This window comes from Bos taurus, chromosome 14, assembly GCF_002263795.3.
Source record: "Bos taurus isolate L1 Dominette 01449 registration number 42190680 breed Hereford chromosome 14, ARS-UCD2.0, whole genome shotgun sequence".
NCBI classification, from domain to species: Eukaryota; Metazoa; Chordata; class Mammalia; order Artiodactyla; family Bovidae; genus Bos; species Bos taurus.
Genome location: NC_037341.1, coordinates 70,105,337 through 70,127,666, shown reverse-complemented (window position 1 = coordinate 70,127,666; position 22,330 = coordinate 70,105,337). Strand labels below are relative to the sequence as shown.

At 41.7% G+C, this 22,330-nt stretch overlaps 1 protein-coding gene across 5 annotated transcripts in view; it reads right to left on the bottom strand.

Annotated features, from left to right (window-relative positions):
* The window catches only part of CDH17 (cadherin 17), an 88,899-nt gene extending 79,436 nt beyond the window's left edge, over window positions 1-9,463 (bottom strand). The window contains exon 1 of one of the 5 annotated variants that reach the window (XM_010812197.3): window positions 9,360-9,463. The gene's annotated coding sequence lies outside the window, so the exon portion shown is untranslated. 5 annotated transcript variants of the gene reach the window in all.
* Between the last annotated feature and the right edge of the window lie 12,867 nt (window positions 9,464-22,330).

Here is a 22,330-nt window from a genome sequence, read left to right as displayed (position 1 = left end):
GGGTGTGATCCACACGTAAACATCCAAAGAATTATGCTTTCCTTTAATTCTACTCCCAAGCTTGACTTAACCCAAACCACTTCATGAAATGGATTTATAGAAGATATAGACTAATCAAAAGAACATGCAAAAGAAATTATGCTCCAGAAGCATAACTTATTACACTAGGAATAAACTTTTCTTCCCAGCAAATGCTACCCAGCACCCCTCAAGGAATACTTTTATCCAGCAACTTAAGTAAGGCCCTTTGCCATCTATTCTGCTCTCCTTAAAGAAATACATTATCAGCATAGTTAAGACATACCAAAGCTTACCTTTCTGTAAGTAACAAAAATGGTGGTTAAAGGTTATTTTCTTCCATTCAGCTGCTGGGACCCTTGCTGGGACTGGAGTGTCTTCCCCAGAGGCCACACCCAGTGCAGGGCTCTGCTTCCCCAGCCTCTCCCTTCCCCTTCAGTCAAACATTAACCATCGACTGGTTTTATTGATTTTCATCAGATGTCATAAATGGAATCGTAATCCAGGAAAGAAATGTGTTTGTACCAAAAGCGGTTCGTTCACATCTAATACATCTCAGAACAAGTTTCTGAATATCAGAATGTAGGTTAAATAAAATAGAAGACAAGAGGAAGTTAGCATGGAAAAACTTTCTGTGTATTCAACTGTCTGTAGAGTGTAAGTTCCCTGACATCTCTGAGTTTCCTCCATATTTTGCTCTCCCAACCCTTGTGCACTTAGTCCCTCAGTCGTTTTCAACTCTTGGAGACTCCATGGACTGTAGCCCCCCAGGCTCCTCTGTCCATGGGATTTCTCAGGTAAGAATACTGGAGGGGGTTGCCATGTCCTTCTCCAGGGGATCTTCCTGACTCAAGGATTGAACTCGCACCTCCTGTGTCTCCTGCATTGTAGGTAGATTCTTTACCCAGTGAGCCAGAGAGGAAGTCCTCTTTCCCACCACTTGGCACAGAAGAATAATTAACAGATATTTGTGTAGATTCCGTCTTAAACACAGACCAGTACAGGATGTCATGTCTGAGCAATGACTCAGTTCACTGATAACCAGGCACAAGAGACGGGGGAAATGATTCAGACGGTGCAACCCAGGGTGCAATCTGACAGCACCCGCTTCTGAAGCCCAAGGGTCCTCTTCAAAGTCTGCATGAAACAGCCAGCAGTAGCCTTCCCCCAAAACACAAATCAAGTCCTTTTTCTCACTCTCTGAGATTGGACTTACTAAGAACAAGTTACCACTTTTTCCACTCAAAATGAGGTTTCCAATTAAACAATAAAAGCCTATGGCCTTTTCCAAAGTCAAGGGCTCTTTTTGACGGATTCCTCATTCCCACCCCTCAGTCACTCTGGAAACCTACACTAAAGATGTGGATCAAGGTCGCTTTTATGTCAAATGTGATAGTCATTCTGATACTCATTTCTGGGCTGCTCCTGAGCTGCACTGCGTTCTCCATCTGTCTCTAGTGTGCATCTGGTACAGTCAAAGCACAAGAACACAGCCCACTGTCTAGATGGGCTTCTTCCTTCTTGATCCCCTTGAGAAGACTAAGCCTCACTTGTCTCGGGGACCCTGAAGTGAAATCACCTGGTTGTGGGTCAGCAGTCAGCATGCTCGGTGGACCGGCAGGCCCAGCAAGGATCCTTCTTCCTTTGTTTCACAACATAGCTACATTTAGAAAAATGAGGTCAGTGAGGCTAAGCAACTCTCACATTCTTAACACTTCTGCCCTCCCGTGAACCAAATCAAATGACCTTGTTCCACAAGATCAAAGAACTTTCACTTGTGTGTTTTACTTCCTGAATCAATGACAAAAATTTCAAGGTGTTGCTCAGACTTTGCTTCTTCTTCAGAAACTTGTGGTACTTTTTAATAATGTATGCAAAAAGTACGTTTAAATCTATAAGCTTTTCTTCAAAAGAATGTGTATATATGTACCACTTTTAATCACTGATTCTTAGCAATGATCAAAATTATAGAATCAGGACTCCAGCCTTGGTCTGTCTGATTCAAAGCCTAACCTATTCACCACCAAAGCTGTTGAATTTGCCAATTTGTTTTTCTTCTGGTTCCATTTGGGAAGAAATCCATTTGTGTGACCCAGTTCCTGATGGGAGATAGCCAGGTTCCTAAAGTGGGCTTCCCTTTATATATTTTATGTTCTAGGTTCCTAGCTTCTCAAGTCCGGAGAAGGCAATGGCACCCCACTCCAGTACTCTTGCCTGGAAAATCCCATGGATGGAGGAACCTGGTAGGCTGAGAGTCGGACACGACTGAGTGACTTCACTTTCACTTTTCACTTTCATGCATTGGAGAAGGAAATGGCAACCCACTCCAGTGTTCTTGCCTGGAGAATCCCAGAGACGGGGGAGCCTGGTGGGCTGCCGTCTATGGGGTCGCACAGAGTCGGACACAGTTGAAGCGACTTAGCAGCAGCAGTAGCAGCAGCAGCTTCTCAAGTCAGATTGATTAAATTCTAAAAAGGCCAAAACCACCCATCAGAGAAATTAACAGGTAATTACATCTCTGTATTATAAAGGCTTCTCTTGTGCTCTCCATGATAATTGGTTAGCATAGTTTTCAGAGCTGTGTGTTCACCATTCATACATTAAATTTAAATTTATAAGTTATAAAATTATCTGGGTTTACAATTCTAGATTAAAGTTATCTGGATTTATAATTCTAGATTAAATTCTGCCCTGTGTTTCAGGGTGAACACCTTTGCATTTTAGGAACCCATTCTTATGTAAAAATGAGGCATTTCCAGTTCAATAGTTTAACACTGACAGTAATAATAAGGAAATTTTAATCAATCAGATCAGATCAGATCAGTTGCTCAGTCGTGTCCGACTCTTTGCAACCCCATGAATCGCAGCATGCCAGGCCTCCCTGTCCATCACCAACTCCCGGAGTTCACTCAGACTCACGTCCATCGAGTCAGTGATGCCATCCAGCCATCTCATCCTCTGTCATCCCCTTCTCCTCTTGCCCCCAATCCCTCCCAGCATCAGAGTCTTTTCCAATGAGTCAACTCTTAGCATGAGGTGGCCAAAGTACTGGAGTTTCAGCTTTAGTATCATTCCTTCCAAAGAAATCCTAGGGCTGATCTCCTTCAGAATGGACTGGTTGGATCTCCTTGCAGTCCAAGGGACTTTCAAGAGTCTTCTCCAACACCACAGTTCAAAAGCATCAATTCTTCGGCACTCAGCCTTCTTCACAGTCCAACTCTCACATCCGTACATGACCACAGGAAAAACCATAGCCTTGACTAGTCGAATCTTTGTTGGCAAAGTAATGTCTCTGCTTTTGAATATGCTATCTAGGTTGGTGATAAAGATTACTAATTCCTTTTATCAGAGCAAAGTAGATATAAATTGTTTATATGATGGAAACAAGTGAACAACTGGAAAAGTTAGGATAAATACTTCTGACTAACAGCTTCATGGTATTAGAACATATTAACAATTAATATTAATAGTGTTTTTTTGATGTAGCAGCAGCAGCAGCAGCAACCATTCCTCCAACATTAGCCATAGAAAATATATAAGCAGTGTTTGATCTATGGACTGTGCTACTTAGCTAGTTAGCAAGGAATAAAGTTTGGATAGCCTCCCAGACAAAAGCTTGATGAAGAGTAATTAGCCTCAATTGAAATGAATAGACTTAAATTTAAAAAAAAAGCTTGATGAAAATTGGAAATGGTTCTTAAATTTCAAAGAATGTTACATTTCTAATATTCTTATTATTTAAAGCTCAAAATAAATTTATGAATGCTAAGTTTTTCCATTTTTCATTTGCTTGCACTTTAACTTGGACTTTATTTGCATTACATATCATGCATTTTAAGAACATTTTATCATGCATCTATCAACATAGAGCCTCATCTAATAGGAGTTATATAATACATATACATAATAATACTTTTAATTACTTAATATCTGTCTTACCCATGTTACTGGTGGCAGAAACTGTCTTCCATTAGCACTGAATAAATTCTTATTATTTTATTTGTTTGTTTTTTGACCAAGCCATGCAGTTTGCAGGATCTTAGTTCCCAGACCAAAGACTGAACCTGGGCCCTCAGCAGTGGGAGTGCAATGGCCTAACCACTAGCCCACCAGGAAATTCTCAGTAAATACTTTTTAGAATTAAACTCTTTTGAGTTATTTAATTCAATAACTCCAAATAGTCAGGATTGCATGCAGGCCCAACCAAGGCTAATGGGAACCCAGATACGTGAATGATTTTGGATCCTCTCAAGGCTATGTTTTACATCTTTTATTCCACATTTATTTAGTGGAATGACATGAAACTAATTTTCTGCTGGTGAATGTTTTAGACCAAAGCAGAATTTTCTCTAATTCCTTTCACCGGCCAAGGCAGTGTCCATTTTCTGATACATGTAAGCAACATAGCCCCCACTCTTACATTGCCCTTATTCTTGTCCTTGAGTTTGTTTGAATTTGGGCTTTTTATTGTTTTTCATGTTATCATTTCAGGCAATTTCCCAAACCAGAACACTCTAAGGAATTACTAAGTGATTTAAGACTTAGATATTAAAATAAAACACTAACGCCAAGGGAAAAACACTGAACCATACATAACGAAGTTTCAAAATCTTAGCTATGACCTGTGCTCATCCTAAAAATATTCAAAAAAGACAGTTTGAAGCTAATGAAAAGTTTTTCCCCTGTTTTCAATTTCGACAGAAGTGGATCCGGTTTGCATTTGTTTATTTCAGGAATACTTTAACTCCATCTATAGAGGGTTACTTCTGACAATGGCCTAGGAGGCAATTGGTCCTAATAGGCACTAGGTCCTTAATCTGGCTCCAGTTACCCCATCAGGAAACTTCTGGAGAACCCTATGACTGGAATGGTTAATAAGTATCCACATCAGACATAGATTGGACAAATGCTTTCTAGAGCTTTCTGACTATGGGCAGTTTATTAAAACTGGGCCTCCTATGATGAGATCCTGACTCAGGAGGTCACAGATGCATCCCAGGGATCAATATTTTTTTAAACCCCTCTGGATTCCTGATGCAAGTAATCACATGGACCCTTCTCTGAGAAACACAGCTTAGTGATTCTGTGCTCTATCTGCGAGTAAATATTCTTTAACAAGGTCTGTCCTTGATAATAATTTTCCCCCACCATTTCTGCAGGACCTATCTCAGACAACACTGCAGTTGAGTTGATGTCGTCCATGTAGACTGAATCTGGCAAACACAAAGATGCTTATCTTGCCTCAGACATTTTTTTCACAGTCTACTGAACATTTCATTTGACCTCAAATTTTTTTCTTAATTCCAAGAAATTACAATAATCTTGTTGCTTTTCTGAGTCTGATCTCTGTATCTCTTACCAGATTTCACCAGCATTGGTCTCGGCTTACATCCAGTTCAATGCTCAGACTATTGCATCTTATTTCCACCTCCAGTATCCCATGGAAGCTGCACTCACAAAGGCGATAACAACCCCGTTTGATAATCAGAAACGCTGCACTTTACCAGATCTCTCACAACATGTGACACTATCAATAGCCTTCCCTGAACTGCCCTTTATCCTTAGTTTATTTTCAAATACTGTTCTGATTTCTTTTCTACTTCTCGAGCCAGTCTCTGGCAGTCCCATTTGTAGCCTCACCAGACTCCTTGGGTCAATGCCGGGTTATCTCACCTTATCACTCATTCTAGAAGGTTGGATCTGTTCCCATCTGTACAGCAAAGTCTCAAGTCTCTCAGCATAGATCCCCCCCCCTGGCCTGGGTTTCAGTCTTTTTACACCAACCAATTATTGCCAAAGCTCCCTTTATATGTCCCAAATGCACTACAAACTCAACATATCTGAAATTGACCTCACCATTTCACTCTCTCCCAAACTGAATCTCTTGGAACACTACCCCTTCATGTTAGCCTTGGTAGTCACCAAGCCTTAGCCAGGGTGCTGTGATTGATTGGTAATTCCTGCCATGGGTACAAATAGGAGGCTGGCAGTGAATACGCCTGGGAATCACCCACTTTGCCTAGGAAGGACTCCGTGACTTGGACACGAGGGCTCAGTGAACTCTGGATTGCCTTCTCTACTTATGGGTTTCTCATGAGAAAACAAAACATTGGAATTGCCTCTGAAAATGTTGTTCTTAAGAAGTATTTCCTGGAGAAAAATAGTATTTTCAACACATGGTGATGAAATAACTGCATACCCACATGCAAAGGAATGAAGTCAAAACTCCTATATCATACCATCCAGAAAAATGAACTCAGAGTGGATTAAAGACCTGAAATTAGGGACTCTATAAAACTCTTAGAAGAAAACAGTGGTAAATCTGAATGTCTTTGGATTTGGCAATGGTTTCTTAGACATAACAGCAAAAGCACAAACAACAATAGAAAAACAAATTGGACTTCATCAAAGTTAAGAATTTGTGCTTCAAAGAGCACTATTAAAAGTGGGGGACTTCCCTGGTGGTCCAGTGGCTAAGGCCCCCCACTCCCAGTGCAGGGGCCCAAGTTCAATCCCTGGTCAGGGAATCAGATCCCACATGCCACAACTAAGAGTTTGCGTGCTGCAACTATAATCAGATTCCACGTGCTGCAACATAGACCCAGTGCAGCAAATAAAGAAAAATAATTTTATTTTTTTACAGTGGAAAGGCCACCCACAGGATGAGAGTAAACCACATATCTGAGGAGGGAACTGTAGCTAGAACACATTTAAAAAAAAAACTCTTAGAATTCAAAAATAACTAGATTAAAATCCATCAGAAATAGACAAAGGATAAGAACAGATATTATTAAAGAAGGTATTCAAATAGCTAACAAACACATGAAAAAATGGTCAACATCATTAGGCATAAACATCATGTAAATCAAATCCACAGTAAGATACTACTTTATACTAAGATAACTATAACAAAAAGGACATATAATAGCAAGTATTGGAGAGTATATAGAGAAATCAGAATCTTTGTATACTCAGTGGGAATGTAAATGATAAAGTCACTTTGGAAAAAAAAAAAATCTGGAAATTTCCTCAAAAACTTAAACCATCTGACTTAGCAATGTCATTCTTAGGTATGTATCTAAGAAAAAAATGACATATGTCCACATAAAAATCGGTGCACGAGTGGTCATGGCAGCATTATGCATAATAACTAAAAGTGAAAACAACGAAATGTCCACTCAACCAACAAACGGATAAACAAAATGTGATGTATCCAGGTAATAGGGTATTCTTCAGCCACAAAAAGCAATGGAGAGCTGGCATATGCTATAACATAGATGAAGTAAAAGTAGCCAGACAAAAAAGGCCAAACACTGTATGACTCCATTCATGTGAAATGCCCAGAACAGGCAAGTTCACAGAGCTAGAAAGTAGATTCAGGGTTGCCTGAGGTCAGGGAGTGGGTCGATGGGGTTAGAAGTTTATGTTAAAGGATATGGGGTTTCTTTTCGTAGTGATAAAAATATTCTAAAATTGGTTGCAGTGACCGTTGCACGATTCTGTAAATATACTAAAAACAACTATTGAGTTCTGACTTTAAATTGGTAACTTTTACATACATTAATTTTTATCTCAGTAAAGCTGTTATCAAAAAAAGGAAGAGGTAATTCCTGCAGCCAAACTCACCCTGATATGAAATACAAGACACAGGCTTAAACATTTCTAGTTACCTCAAACAAAGAACTTCAGAACAAATTCATTGTGTTCTATTATCATAGATGATTTGAGGGATTTTAATCATGTTAGTCTCACCTAAATGTATTTGTTTTGCTTACTTTACTTATTATTTGATCTCATCTTCTATGTTTTACTTTTAAAAGTGTATATAAGAACATTTCCATTCTTGAAAGTTCTCTGCCCTGAGCAAAGAAGGAAGGAAAAGAGGACCAGGTGACCACAGGCCTTTCGGTCTCTCTCCTAGCGCTTTAGGTCAGTCAGTTAAGCACTAAAGAAACTCTTTGAATTCACTGCCCCCCAAAAAGGGAAGTCTACTTTCTTTCGACGTGACCAAGTCTAGTAACTCGGAAAACAAAAGAGAAATTTTTTTCTCCCTTTGGTCTTCCGGCTCAGGGTAATATTAAGCCTAGGGTCACGTACGCACACAATAATAACGCAGGAGAATTTCTGGAAAAGCTCTCTCTTCTTAAGCCTGCAATTTTCCAGTTGCTACATGAGAAAATCCAGGAATGAAACCTCACACCTGAGATCCACTTTGCTGTTCTTCAGGAGAAGCCTGAAGGAGGAGGAAAGAGGGAAGCCACTGGGGAAAGATTCTTGAGGGTCACCAATGAGTGCTCAGGTTATGCCAGGTCCCCTCACAAAGCATGGGGAGGCCCCAGACCGTCTTTGATTAAACTGTTGGAGTCTCACTCACACTGTGCCCCTATTTTAAACCCCATGGTCCTGTCCGGTGAGTCCCAGAGGCAAGGCTCCAAAGAGACTGTTTTACTCCCATATCTTCCCAGTTCTGCTCCTAAGTGTGAGAAGCAAAGGGGATTGCCTAGAACCAGCGCTATATCCAATCAGATTGATTTACAAGCCAGAGGTGGCTGTACCTTCTCCAAGTTACCATTTTATACAAAAGCAAACTAATCACAGTTAACAACACAGGACTTGACTAAAAGTTAACCAAAAACCACCACTCTTTTCTATCCTCTGAGCTTTCCGAAAACAATTAATTTTTAGTACTGAGCTTCTTAACCCTGGCTGCACAGAAGCAAAGTGATTCTAATTGGATTGGCGTTTGATAATCTGACAATAGCCATCTCTATGTTCTCCTTGGTACCAAAGGCTCAGCTGAGCTTGAGACTCACCGATCCAAGGCCTGCCCTTTGTCAGGCACTTTCCTAACTGGTCTCAGAGTATTACCCTCACAACAATGCTGTGAGGTCATTATTTGTATTACTTTGCAAATAAAGAAACCGAGAAAAAAAGAAGATAAAAATAGACTCAGCAAGGCTTGAATCCAGGTGTGAATTAAAAAAAAAAAATATATCAGAGCACTTCATAGCTACCCAGGGCTGAGAGCATTTAATACCCGCAGGGTGCCTCTCCTATGCGGCTCTACTTATCCACCAGGCACCAGAATCAGAGGCAGTTTAGACGCATCAGCTCACAGAACCACAGCCCAAACATCCACACTCCCACCCTGACATCATTCCCACCAGCTGTCCCTTCGCCCCACCTTTTCTGAGAGCTCCTTCCCTGGGAATCCTCCCCTGGCTGCGAAACCTGCCCTGGTGTCATTTCCATTCCCAGATAACACCAACTACTTTACCCCCTAGAGCACGTTCCACCCAGATCTCCTCCCCAGCTGGTATCCTCTTAGACATCCCCCTGACCTTTCTCGGCGTGAAGGGAGAGCATCACCTGGCCGACTTGGATCCAGTCTCTCTCTCAGCTGGTCTGGAGGAAGGTCACCCTGTCTCAGAGCTAATGAGGAAGTGGTTAGCTTTACTGGAGTTCAGCTCAGACCAGCCCAGCCCAGAAGCCAATATTGTTCAAAGAATTAGACACGCGGCCAGGTGCACTTTGCCCCAGCAGTCAATCAATTATCCCTGACTTCCTGGGTTTTTTACATATTGTTCGTTGTTTAGTCACTCAGTCTTGTCTGATTCTTTTGCAACCTCCTGGACGGCAGCAGGCTAGGCTCCTCTGTCCATGGGCTTTTCCATGCAAGAGTACAGAACGGGTTGCCAATTCCTTCTCCAGGGGATCTTCCTGACCCAGGGATCCAACCACCATCGCCTGCTTGGCAGGTGGATTCTTTATCGGTGGGCCACCTGGGAAGCCCCTTCCCCCAATAACTGAACATCCTCTCCATTACTGGGGTATCACATGGCTCCCAGTACAACATTGCCAATGTGCTGACTTTCCTTCTGGAATTTAACAGGGGCCTTGGACTTTGACTTGGACTTGGGCTTCCCTGGTGGCTCAGCTGGTAAAGAATCCGCCTGCAATGCGGGAGACCTGGGGTCGATCCCTGGGTTGGAAAGATCCCCTGGAGAAGGGAAAGGCTGCACACTCCAGGATTCTGGCCTGGAGAATTCCAGGGACTGTATAGTCCCTGAGGTTGTAAAGAGTCTGAGTGAGTTTCACTTTGGACTTTGAAATTAATTTTCTGTCTTTGGAATAGAGGACCCTTTGGTCTTTTTCTTTGTTGATCATGAGGAAAAGACTGGAGGGAGAATTACCACAGAGCCAGTCCCAGGGCTCTCAGGGTCAAGGACACATTTCCTGAGCCTGACACGGGCAATGAGAACTTATTTCTCCCCATTTTTAGTCAGCTCCCTAATGAACTATTAGTCTACTATTCTTTGTGGAGAAGGAAATGGCAACCCACTCCAGTATTCTTGCCTGGAAAATTCTATGGACAGAGGAGCCTGTGGGGAGTCCATGGGGTCACAAAGAGTCGGACACGACTGAGAGACTAACATATGCACACTCTTCTTTGAGTCAGAGTGTTTAAGACCACAGCTTTTGGGGACTGGCAAATTAGGATCTGAATCCCAATTCCAATGCTATTCTTGACTCCTATATTTATCGCCAACAAAGATTTGGAAATCTTAGACTAGACCTTCCATAACTGAACCGCCTACTCTGTGCTCATAACCGCAGTGGCACAATTAAGGGGTTAAAAAAACTAAGGTGCAATAGGGGTGTTTGTAGGGAGCTCTGAACTCTGCTTAAAAATGGTACCAAGATACGTAAGAATATACTGAAGGTAGAAAGAGGAGATTCCAACATCTTCCATTAATTACTTTTCTAAGGAGCCTTTCAACCCTACTCTACCTGCCTTGAGAGTGTTTTGCCATTTGCCTCCCAACCTCATTCAGACCAGGAACCAACAGCAATTAGCCTCATCTACCACAAGCCTGGTGTTGGAGAAGACTCTTGAGAGTCCCGTGGACTGCAAGGAGATTCAACCCGTCCATTCTAAAGGAGATCGGTCCTGGTTGTTCATTGGAAGGACTGATGCTGAAGCTGAAACTCCAGTACTTTGGCCACCTCATGCGAAGAGTTGACTCATTGGAAAAGACTCTGATGCTGGGAGGGATAGGTGGCAGGAGGAGAAGGGGACGACAGAGGATGAGATGGCTGGATGGCATCACCAACTCGATGGATGTGAGTTTGAGTGAACTCCGGGAGTTGGTGATGGACAGGGAGGCCTGGCGTGCTGCAATTCATGGGGTCGCAGAGTCGGACACGACTGAGCAACTGAACTGAACTGAACTGACCGCAAGCCTAGAAGGCTTAATCAACCTAATCTCGTGGTATTGCAAAGGCTGCTAGGAAACTAAAATTGGTGTCGTTGATAAGCAAACCAAATACAAAGGAAGCCACAGAAAGCTAAGTTCAAATTCTCATTTAAGTTTCTATTTTAAAAGCTAAAATACAGCAAACATCAGTGAGAAAGCTTGAAAGAAGTCGTTAGCATCTCAGCAGACACCATTTGGACATATTTCTCAGCAAATGGCTTCTGAAAGTGCAGTGAGAACTCTGATTTCTATTGGTAGCTGACTAGAGAGTTGCCCTGACTTTACAACCCTGCAGCAACGTCTTTGGATTCGGTGGACATACAACTCTCCCCAGTAGGGACCTTGCACAGTTTTCAAATGTAGCCCCTGTGATTGCTCCAGAAGCTGTTTTGCCACTCAATGTGTTCAGCCCTGAATTTAGGGATGGTCCCCAATTCCGACTTGACTATTTAGTCTGATCATTAAGCAGTTCCTTTGTCTTTCTTCCATTTATTTGTTTACTTACGCCTTCTCCTTCTCCCTCCCGGCCAACCACCAAACTTTCAGTCCGTCCCTCTCCCACCCCACCTCCCCCTTGGCAACCACAAGACTATTGTCTGTGTCTGTGAGTTTGCTTCTCTTTGCTAGATGAGTTCATTGTGTCATATTTTAGATTCCACATATAAGTGGTATCACATGTTTTTTGCTTTTTTCTGAATTACTTCTAAATGATGATGAGGTCTACGTAGCAAGTATCTATTCTGTGCCAGATGCTGGGCAAAGTGCTTGGCTTATCTTATCTCTAATGTACGCAAGACTGAAAGGTAGATCACAGTCTCCAACCCTAATTACAGAAACTGAGCTTCAAGGAAGTCAAATACCTTGTTCATAGACACATAACTGGTGGTTACAGAGCTAAGATTTGGATTCAGATAACTCAGGATCTTTGTCATTGTGAACACTGCTCCTGATTTATAGAGGTGTCCTAGTCACAGCTTCTACCCTGGACACCAGGACCACATCCTTTCTCCTATTACTTGGACTTGAGTGTCTCAACCAAACAGAAGAGGCCTTAGTGTACAACTAACTGTTTCACATAGTTTAAAAAAAGTTCTAGAGAACTTACATCAAAGCCAAAATTGTTACTTTGGGCAAACTCACTAATGTTGAAGTAGGCAATGTTAAGCCAGCCCTGTTTATTCATCTACTTCTATATTCCCTCCAGGACATATTTATATGAGTTCATCCAGACTGCTCTGTCCAAATGCCATCCTCTCCATTTCAGAAGTTTACTAAGGTTCTGCTGAGGTTAAGGAAGGTGGTAACCACTCTTAGCATCTTCCAGGCTTAAAGCATGCCAGCCATTCCATGAGGAGAGGAACTCTAGGGTGATAAGAAAAAGTTTCTCTTATAGATGTCTTCCAGCAAACAAATGAAGTGATGATGATATAATCTGAATGTTATCATTTTGCAAATGCCTAGTGAAATAATGAGTCTAGGTAAAGACTAGACTGTCCCATCACATGTTGGCAAACTGGTCACTAGATGCCTTCTGGTAGAAGTATGCAATACCATTTATACAGGATTATTCCTGGGAAAATATACCTGAATCAGATTAAACCTCAATTCTAGAATGTACATCCAAGAATGTAATATCTTTTTGCATTGACTGTATAAAAGATGTACATTCTCTATAAGGGTATCTCTTACATCCACCATTGATAAAAGCAAAGCATATAACATGAAAAATTAACTTAGTAAAAAGGCTTTTCCGCTGGAATTTAAATTAATGAGATCCATCTAGGATAATCTTTCTGCTGGTGATTAATTTGATTCAAGGATTGATGTAGAAGGCCCACAGGAGTATCTGTAGTCTATGGTTGGATACCAAATGCTTCAGTCAGGCTGTGTGTGTGTGTGTGTGTGTGTGTGCGACTTGAATTCTCTTATTGTAACATTTTGCAGTGGAAAAAATTAAACATAAACAGAAGTAGAGAGATTAATGTAATGAACACATGTACCAACCTCCAGCTTTAGCAGTTAACAGCTCATGTCCAGCTTTGTTCCATCTGTGCTTCCCTTGAAACACATGGCCTGATCCCTCACCCTAGAGCATTCAAACTGACTTCTTAGGAAAAAAGAAATACTGGTCTTGCCTAGAAGCAGACTTCTGGTCAACTCTCAGTTCAGTTCAGTTCAGTTCATTTCAGTCACTCAGTCATGTCTGACTCTTTGCAACCCCATGAATCACAGTATGCCAGGCCTCCCTGTCCATCACCAACTCCCGGAGTTCACTCAAACTCATGTTCACTGAGTTGGTGATGCCATCCAGCCATCTCATCCTCTGTCGTCCCCTTCTCCTCCTGCCCCCAATCCCTCCCAGCATCAGAGTCTTTTCCAATGAGTCAACTCTTCGCATGAGGTGGCCAAAGTACTGGAGTTTAAGTTTTAGCATCATTCCTTCCAAAGAAATCCCAGGGCTGATCTCCTTCAGAATGGACTGGTTGGATCTCCTTGCAATCCAAGGGACTCTCAAGAGTCTTCTCCAACACCACAGTTCAAAAGCATCAATTCTTCGGCACTCAGCCTTCTTCACAGTCCAACTCTCACATCCATACACGACCACAGGAAAAACCATAGCCTTGACTTTTTGGGCTCCAAAATCACTGCAGATGGTGACTGCAGCCATGAAATTAAAAGACGCTTACTCCTTGGAAGGAAAGTTATATCCAACCTAGATAGCATATTGAAAAGCAGAGACATTACTTGGCCAACAAAGATGCGTCTAGTCAAGGTTATGGTCAACTCTACTAGAAGTCAAATGATCCTGCATCACCTGGACTATAGGCCAAACTTCTCAATTCATAAAATTACATCAGCTTTTCTCTCTACCTGACTGGCATCCAACAAATAGCAGCTCTTCTACTTTTGAGCTGGTTGGGCTCTTGGAAGCTTTTTCCAAAACTGTCTGAGCTAGGGTCTGAAGAGGCACCATGCAAGTTACTCTTAACATTGCTTATTTGTGGTAGACAATTTTGAGGAACTTTTGCTCTCTGGACCACAGAAATTCATGAGTTGAAAATTCAACAACTGAGAGGAATTGACTTTCAGGCTCTAACCAAGCAGCTGAGTCTTTGCTTGGCTGCTGCTACCCAGAACACTGCTATATTTAAAATGGTTAATCAACAAGGACCTACTGTAGAGCACATGGAATTCTGCTTAATGTCATGTGGCAGACTGGATGGGAGGGGAGTTTGGGGAAGAAGGGATATATCTATATGTATGGCTGAGTCCCTTCACAGTTCACCTGAAACTATCACAACATTGCTGGTTAATTGGCTATACCTCAATACAAAATAAAAAGTTTAAAATAAAATAAGGACTGTGAAGAAAGGTGAGTGCCGAAGAATTGATGCTTTGAACTGTGGTGTTGGAGAAGACTCTTGAGAGTCCCTTGGACTGCAAGGAATCCAACCAGTCCATTCTAAAGGAGATCAGTCCTGGGTGTTCTTTGGAAGGAATGATGCTAAAGCTGAAACTCCAATACTTCGGCCACCTCATGCAATGAGTTGACTCATTGGAAAAGACTCTGATGCTGGGAGGGATTGGGGGCAGGAGGAGAAGGGGACAACAGAGGATGAGATGGCTGGATGGCATCACCGACTTGATGAACATGAGTTTGAGTGAACTCCTGGAGTTGGTGACGGACAGGGAGGCCTGGTGTGCTGCAATTCATGGGGTTGCAGAGTCAGACACAACTGAGCGACTGAACTGAACTGAACTGAACTGAAAACCAAAAGAAAATGTATATATTTAATAGTATGCTACCATCACTCATCTAGGGCTCATCCTGGAGTCAGAAGTCAAGTGGGCCTTAGGAAGCATCACTAGCAACAAAGCTAGTGGGGGTGATGGAATTCCAGCTGAGCTATTTCAAGTCCTAAAAGATGATGCTGTGAAAGTGCTGCCCTCAATATGCCAGCAAATTTGGAAACCTCAGCAGTGGCCACAGGACTGGAAAAGGTCAGTTTTCATTCCAATCCCAAAGAAAGGCAATCCCAAAGAACGTTCAAACTACAGCACAATTGCGCTCATCTCACATGCTAGCAGAGTAATGCTCAAAATTCTCCAAGGGAGGTTTCAACAGTACATAAACTGTGAACTTCCAGATGTTCAAGCTGGATTTAGAAAAGGCAGAGGAACCAGAGATCAAATTGTTGACATCTGTTGGATCATAGAAAAAGCAAGAGAGTTCCAGGAAAACATGTACTTCTGCTTTATTGACTATGTCAAAGCCTTTGACTGTGTGGATCACAACAAACTGTGGGAAATTCTAAAGAGATGAGAATACCAGACCACCTTTCCTGCCTCCTGAGGTATCTGTATGCAGGTCAAGAAGCAGCAGTTGGAACCAGACATGGAACAATGGACTGGTTCCAAATCAGGAAAGGAGTACGTCAAGGCTGTATATTGTCACCTTGCTTATTTAACTTATATGCAGAGTACACCAAGTGAAATGCTAGGCTGGATGAAGCACAAGCTGGAATCAAGATTGCCAGGAGAAATATCAATAAACTCAGATATGCAGATGACACCACCCTTATGACAGAAAGTGAAGACTAACTAAAAAGCCTCTTGATGAAAGTGAAAGAGGAGAGTGAAAAACCTGGCTTAAAACTCAACATTCAGAAAACTAAAATCATGGCACCTGGTCCCATCACTTCATGGTAAATAGATGGGGAAACAATGGAAACAGTGAGAAACTTTATTTTGGGGGGCTCCAAAATCACTGCAGATGGTGACTGCAGCCCTGAAATTAAAAGACACTTGCTCCTTGGAAGGAAAGCTATAACCAACCTAGACAGCATATTAAAAAGCAGAGACATTACTTTTCCAACAAAGGTCCATCTAGTCAAAGCCATTGTTTTTCCAGTAGTCATGTATGGATGTGAGAGTTGGACCATAAAGAAAGCTGAGCACCGAAGAATCAATGCTGTTGAGCTGTGGTGCTGGAGATTCTTGTTGGAGGAGATTCTTGTTGGAGAAGTTTCTTGAGAGTCCCTTGGACTGCAAGGAGATCCAACCAGTCCATCCTAAAGGAAATCAGTCCTGAGTACTTATTGGAAGGACTGATGCTGAAGCTGAAACTCCAGTACTTTGGCCACCTGATAAAGACCCTGATGCTAGGAAATATTGAAGGCAGGAGGAGAAGGGGACAACAGAGGATGAGATGGTTGAATGGCATTACCGACTCATTGGACATGAATTTGAGCAAGCTCTGGGAGCTGGTGATGGACAGGGAAGCCTGGCGTGCTGCAGTCCATGGGGTCGCAAAGAGTTGGACACAACTGAGTGACTGAACTGAACTGAACTGAAGCATTTATCTAATACTGAAGAAGGGGAAGATACTAATTCATATATTTATTTATATACATATATATATAATTATGCACATATATAAACACATCCAGATATACATTTACTTATACTTTAGAAAATAGAAGGATAAAGCACATTTGTTTAATAGTTATCATAGGGGAAGCTAGAGATCAAAGTGGAGAGAATAAGAACAGAAGCTAGAACTGCTCTGAATATAACTGACTGTATAGATTTGACATTAGAACCATGCAAATTCTTTACATAACTACAAAACAACTTTAGGTCAAAATTAAAAGAAAGCTACTCTTAAATGGAAAGCAAATGAAACAAACAAAATTCATTATGTATTGAATGAGAAGCATAGCCTGAGAGGAAACAATTCAAACAATTTAAAAACAGCAATATCACTGTGAACCATGGTGGGTTAGATCCTAAGAACAAAAATCACCTTAAAAATCTTAAACTGTTTTCAGAAATCATTCTGCTAGCAATGATATTAATATCATCATTCTGAAACACAGATAGTAAAGCCAAAGTAATTATATTAATACTGCTTGGAGTCAAGATTTTAGGCAGAAGAGCAAAAATATACAAATACAAAATCAAAGAAGTTAAATAGCAGTCCTACAATACTAAGTCCAAATTCAAAATTTTAGCAGGAACTCATGATGTATTTTCTCCTAAATAATTTTTATCATTCTGTCCACTGAAACAGCCTAGAAACAATGACCAGCTCATAAGCAATGAGCAGCCCTAAAGCCATCTTGTGATCTTTAAACATCATTTCTCACAAAAAGAGCTAAGTCTCCTTGAAGAAATTGCTGACTCTTGGTCTGGAGCAGGAAATGTACAAAATGTACCTAGAACATTTGTCATAATGGACAGCAAAGAAGTTATCAAAACCCACTGGAGTTGTATTCAAAGAATTCAGCAAACAGAAAGAGGCTCTCAGAGGCAAAAAATGACTGAAATGAACTGAAAGACATCAAACATGTTTAAATCCATGAGGCTATAATTATACTCAACAACAAAAACTCATTGATCACCCTTGGAGGATGACTAAGAACCAAGTTATCATTACGAATCAGATCAGATCAGATCAAATCAGTGGCTCAGTCATGTCCGACTCTTTGCGACCCCATGAATCGCAGCATGCCAGGCCTCCCTGTCCAACACCAACTCCCGGAGTTCACTGAGACTCACGTCCATCGAGTCGGTGATGCCATCCAGCCATCTCATCCTCCGTCGTCCCCTTCTCCTCCTGCCCCCAATCCCTCCCAGCATCAGAGCCTTTTCCAATGAGTCAACTCTTCGCATGAGGTGGCCAAAGTACTGGAGTTTCAGCTTCAGCATCATTCCTTCCAAAGAAATCCTAGGGCTGATCTCCTTCAGAATGGACTGGTTGGATTCCTTGCAGTCCAAGGGACTTTCAAGAGTCTTCTCCAACACCACAGTTCAAAAGCATCAATTCCTCGGCACTCAGCCTTCTTCACAGTCCAACTCTCACATCCATACATGACCACAGGAAAAAACCATAGTCTTGACTAGACAGACCTTTGTGGGCAAAGTAATGTCTCTGCTTTGGAATATGCTATCTAGGTTGGTCATAACTTTCCTTCCAAAGCGTAAGCGTCTTTTAATTTCATGGCTGCAGTCACCATCTGCAGTGATTTTGGAGCCCAAAAAAATAAAGTCTGACACTGTTTCCACTGTTTCCCCATCTATTTCCCATGAAGTGATGGGACCAGATGCCATGATCTTCATTTTCTGATAGATAAGAATAAAGGACTTAACCTGCCCTTACTGTGCAAACTGTACCTTGGGGTAACCAAAGAGTTTTAAGGGAAACTTCCTCTTTATAGAAGACTTCCATCAGATAAATGAAGGAATGATATAATTAGACTATTATCATTTTGCAACCCGTAGTGAAAAATGAATCTATCAAAATGATGAACTACGACAAACAGACAACATGTCGCACCATTCCCCCCGAAAGAAGTACGCTTATGAAGATTTCTTGATAGAAAATTGTATCTATCAATAGATACAGCAGATCTATTGTATCTAATAGGTACAATAGAAACAGCAGATCAAACTTTCCATTCTAGACTGTGGGTCTAAAGAATAAATCTACAGGAAATGCTGGTGAGAGGAACAAGTTACAGATGAAATGACACTCGGAGTTGCAAAATAGAAATACTCCAGGACAGATGACTCTGTTTCTTCCATGTATAAATTGAAAAGGAAAAAAGATTAAACAGTTATAGATTAAAAGAAAATTGAAAGAAGGCATGGACCAATTCTCTGTTGTGGTTTTGTTTTTTCATGCAGCATGGGAGATTTTAGCTCCCCAACCAGTGACCGAACCCAGGTCAGTGAGAGTTCAGAGTCCTAACCACCGGACTGCCAGGGAATTCCCCAAACCAATTCTTTTTTAAAAAAAGTTCTATAAATAGGTAAATTCCATTTTGGGGTGTGAAAATGGTGATGTGGTTTCAGTTCTTTAAGGGTTCTTATTTAGCGATATGTATAGAGCTATGGATGAAGTGATTTGTTGTCTTAGATGTGCTTTGCAAGAATCCATTCTGGTTGTAAGGGAAGGTAGTGTGGTACAGGGCAGCAGAAATGAAACAAGACTAGGCACAAGCTAAGTACCAAGGCAATTGGGCAATGATGCCACATGGCAGTTTATTACATTATTCTATTTTTTTTTTATTTTGACATGTTCTATTAGTAAACTTTAAAATGAGAACACTTTAGTTACACACACACATACGCAGGCACACCCTGACTTTCCCTAACTTCTTATTCTTGTTTTGAGCAAAGGATCTGGGTCAATAAGGGGTGAGTGGTGGGTTTTTTGTTCAAACCATCGAGGCATTTATTTCTGTAGAGACAGTGTTGAGCACATTCTCAACTGGACAGTTTCCAGAGAAGACAGTTTCACCACAACACCATGTGCTGGCCCTCGTTTCACATTCTGAACCTGGCCTTTCAGAAAACGTAAATGAAGCCTCCTGAATTGGAAGGTAAACTTGGAGTTTAGAGCACTACAGTATTAGTATTGAAACATAAGAACTGTTGTCCTTTGTTAGCATCTCAAGGATATAAGGGTCTCGACCAGTGGACACAGCGTGAAACACAGGTTGCACATCTGTAGACACAGGAGCTGGTGACCTGGAAGCAAAAGGGGTGCAGAAGGAAGGGGCAGGTTGTCTGACTTGAGGTTAGGTCTCAGTCATCTGCAGGTCTCTTGGGGGTGTCTTTAGACTTGAGATTCTGTGTCTCCAATGGTCAGAGAAATCTGAGCTGATGGCAGGGTGACAAGCACTTAGATCCACTGCCATTCATGAATTATCATTCCAGACCAAGTACTAAGCGTTTCATATTCATTTCCTCCCTGAATCTTTACAGTCTCCCCTCTCCCATGGCACAGGCATTACCACCACACTTTTACAGGTAAGAAAAAGGAGGTTCGGAGAGGTTGAGTTATTCTCTCAAGATCACACAGCCAGCAAGTGACTTCATTTGTCCTCTAACTTAGGGAATTCGGCCTTCAAAAGCCTTCCCCCACTGTCTGGGTTTGGCAGGCTGCAGATGGTATTTTGTGGGCACCAATGCCCAGAGCATTTCCTGTGTGAAAATCCTGCCCACTGAAATAAGGACAACAGCACCACCAGGAAAAGGATGAACACCTGTTACCAAAGGCGAATGAGTTCAGAAGACAACTGATGCCTCAGTCACTTATCTGGGCAGCAAATCCAGGACAAAAACAGCCAGAAAACCCGGCAGGGGCTGGTGGGCACTGAGAAAAGAGAAAGTATGTTTCACAGCTCCTTTTCCCATCACCTTCTATCACTTTTAAATAAATTGACCACAAATGATATTTTATAGACACATGCAGCCTTCGTCTCTCATGGCAAGTAATACAGTAAAGTCTCATTTATTTAGCGTCCTGCTGATTAGCAAGTAGTGCACTGCCGTGTGTGAAAACAGACACATGGGAAGCTGCCATAGAGCACATGGAGCTCAGCCCGACGCTCTGTGGCGACCTAGATGGGTGGGGATGGGGGCAGGCTGGGAGAGGGCTCTAACAGGGAAGGGATACGTGTATACATATAGCTGATTCATTTCATTGTACAGCAGAAGCTAACACAATGTTGTAAGCAACTATACTCCAATTTAAAAAAAAAAACAAACAGAAAGTAATGATACATACAGTGAGAACTGATGACTGTGAAGATGACCCAGAGGCAGAAAGATATCCTCAAGAGGTTTATGACCCACCAAAATGCTATTACATTCCAGAGGCAGAGCAATAAATATATCCTATTGAATTAAATGTATCTGACAACTGTTCAGCCGCATATGGTTATGTGAAATCTATATAACCAGAATACATGATTACCCAGAATAAACATGCTCTCTGAGCATGCTGGCTTTTCTGCCACTGGATAATGATAAACACAGCCTCCACCGTACATAGTTATTCTACCACATGAAGAGTTGAAGACAGATAAAACTGAACGGAACGAATCTGGCAGAAAATAACCAAGAAGCAGTCCTTTCAAAATGTATCATTTAGGACTTCCCTGGAGGTGCAGTGGTTAGGAATCCACCTGCCAATGTAAGAGACACAGTTTTGATCCCTGTTCCAGAAAGATCCTACATGTCTCAGGGCAACTAAGCCCACACGCCACCACTACTGAAGCCCGAGTGTCCCAGAGCTCAGCAACAAGAGCAGCCACCTAAATGAGAAGTCCACATACAACTACAGCAGCCCTCACTCGCTGCAACTAGAGAAAGCCCATACACAGCAACAAAGTCCCAGCACAGTCAAAACTTAAAAATAATTAAATAAAATTCAAAGAAATGCATCATTTGTAGGGAGAAATTAAACACTAAAATTTAGGGGCCTGCAGTGATTCTCCAGTACATTTGGGAAGGCCTCCCACCACTATTATCATGTTTAAGGAAATAATACATGTAAATTCTTGTATATAGCCAATAACTGGTAAGGGCTTCCCTTGTGGCTCAGCTGGTATCCGCTTGCAATGCAGGAGACCTGGGTTCGATCCCTGGGTTGGGAAGATCCCCTGGAGAAGGGAAAAGCTACCCACTCCAGTATTCTGGCCTGGAGAATTCCATGGACCATATAATCCTTGGGGTCACAGAGTTGGAACGGACTGAGCGACTTTCACTTTCATTTTCTTTCTAAGAGTCAACTATTGTTATTACTATCATAATTATTAAAATAATCCTTGTTTTGTAGGTCCTTATAATAGAATTATGTTGACAGAAACTATCTTGTATTGTCTTTTGTCTTCAGGAGTGGGTGTGTGTCTTTGGTCTTAGTTTGAATTAAGATTCCCTTGAACATAGTACAGTCTAGTAATGACCATTGTATTCCCTGTTTTACACTTTTAATTTATCCCAAATAATAAAATAATGAAAAGCAGGCACAAGACAGAAACACTGCAGTATTTCTAAAATGCAGAATCACTGTGAAAAAAAGCGCTGTGAGCAGGTTTGACAAGTGAAGTCTCTCAGGTGATATAAGCCAGCAGGGAATGCTGATAGTCTTCTTGTCTCACCAGAATCAGTCAGGGTTCCCCAAGGAAGTAGAACCAACAGAAAGACTTCTTTTTTAAAAAATTGGCTCATGCAATTATGGCTCTGGCAAACCCAAAATCTGC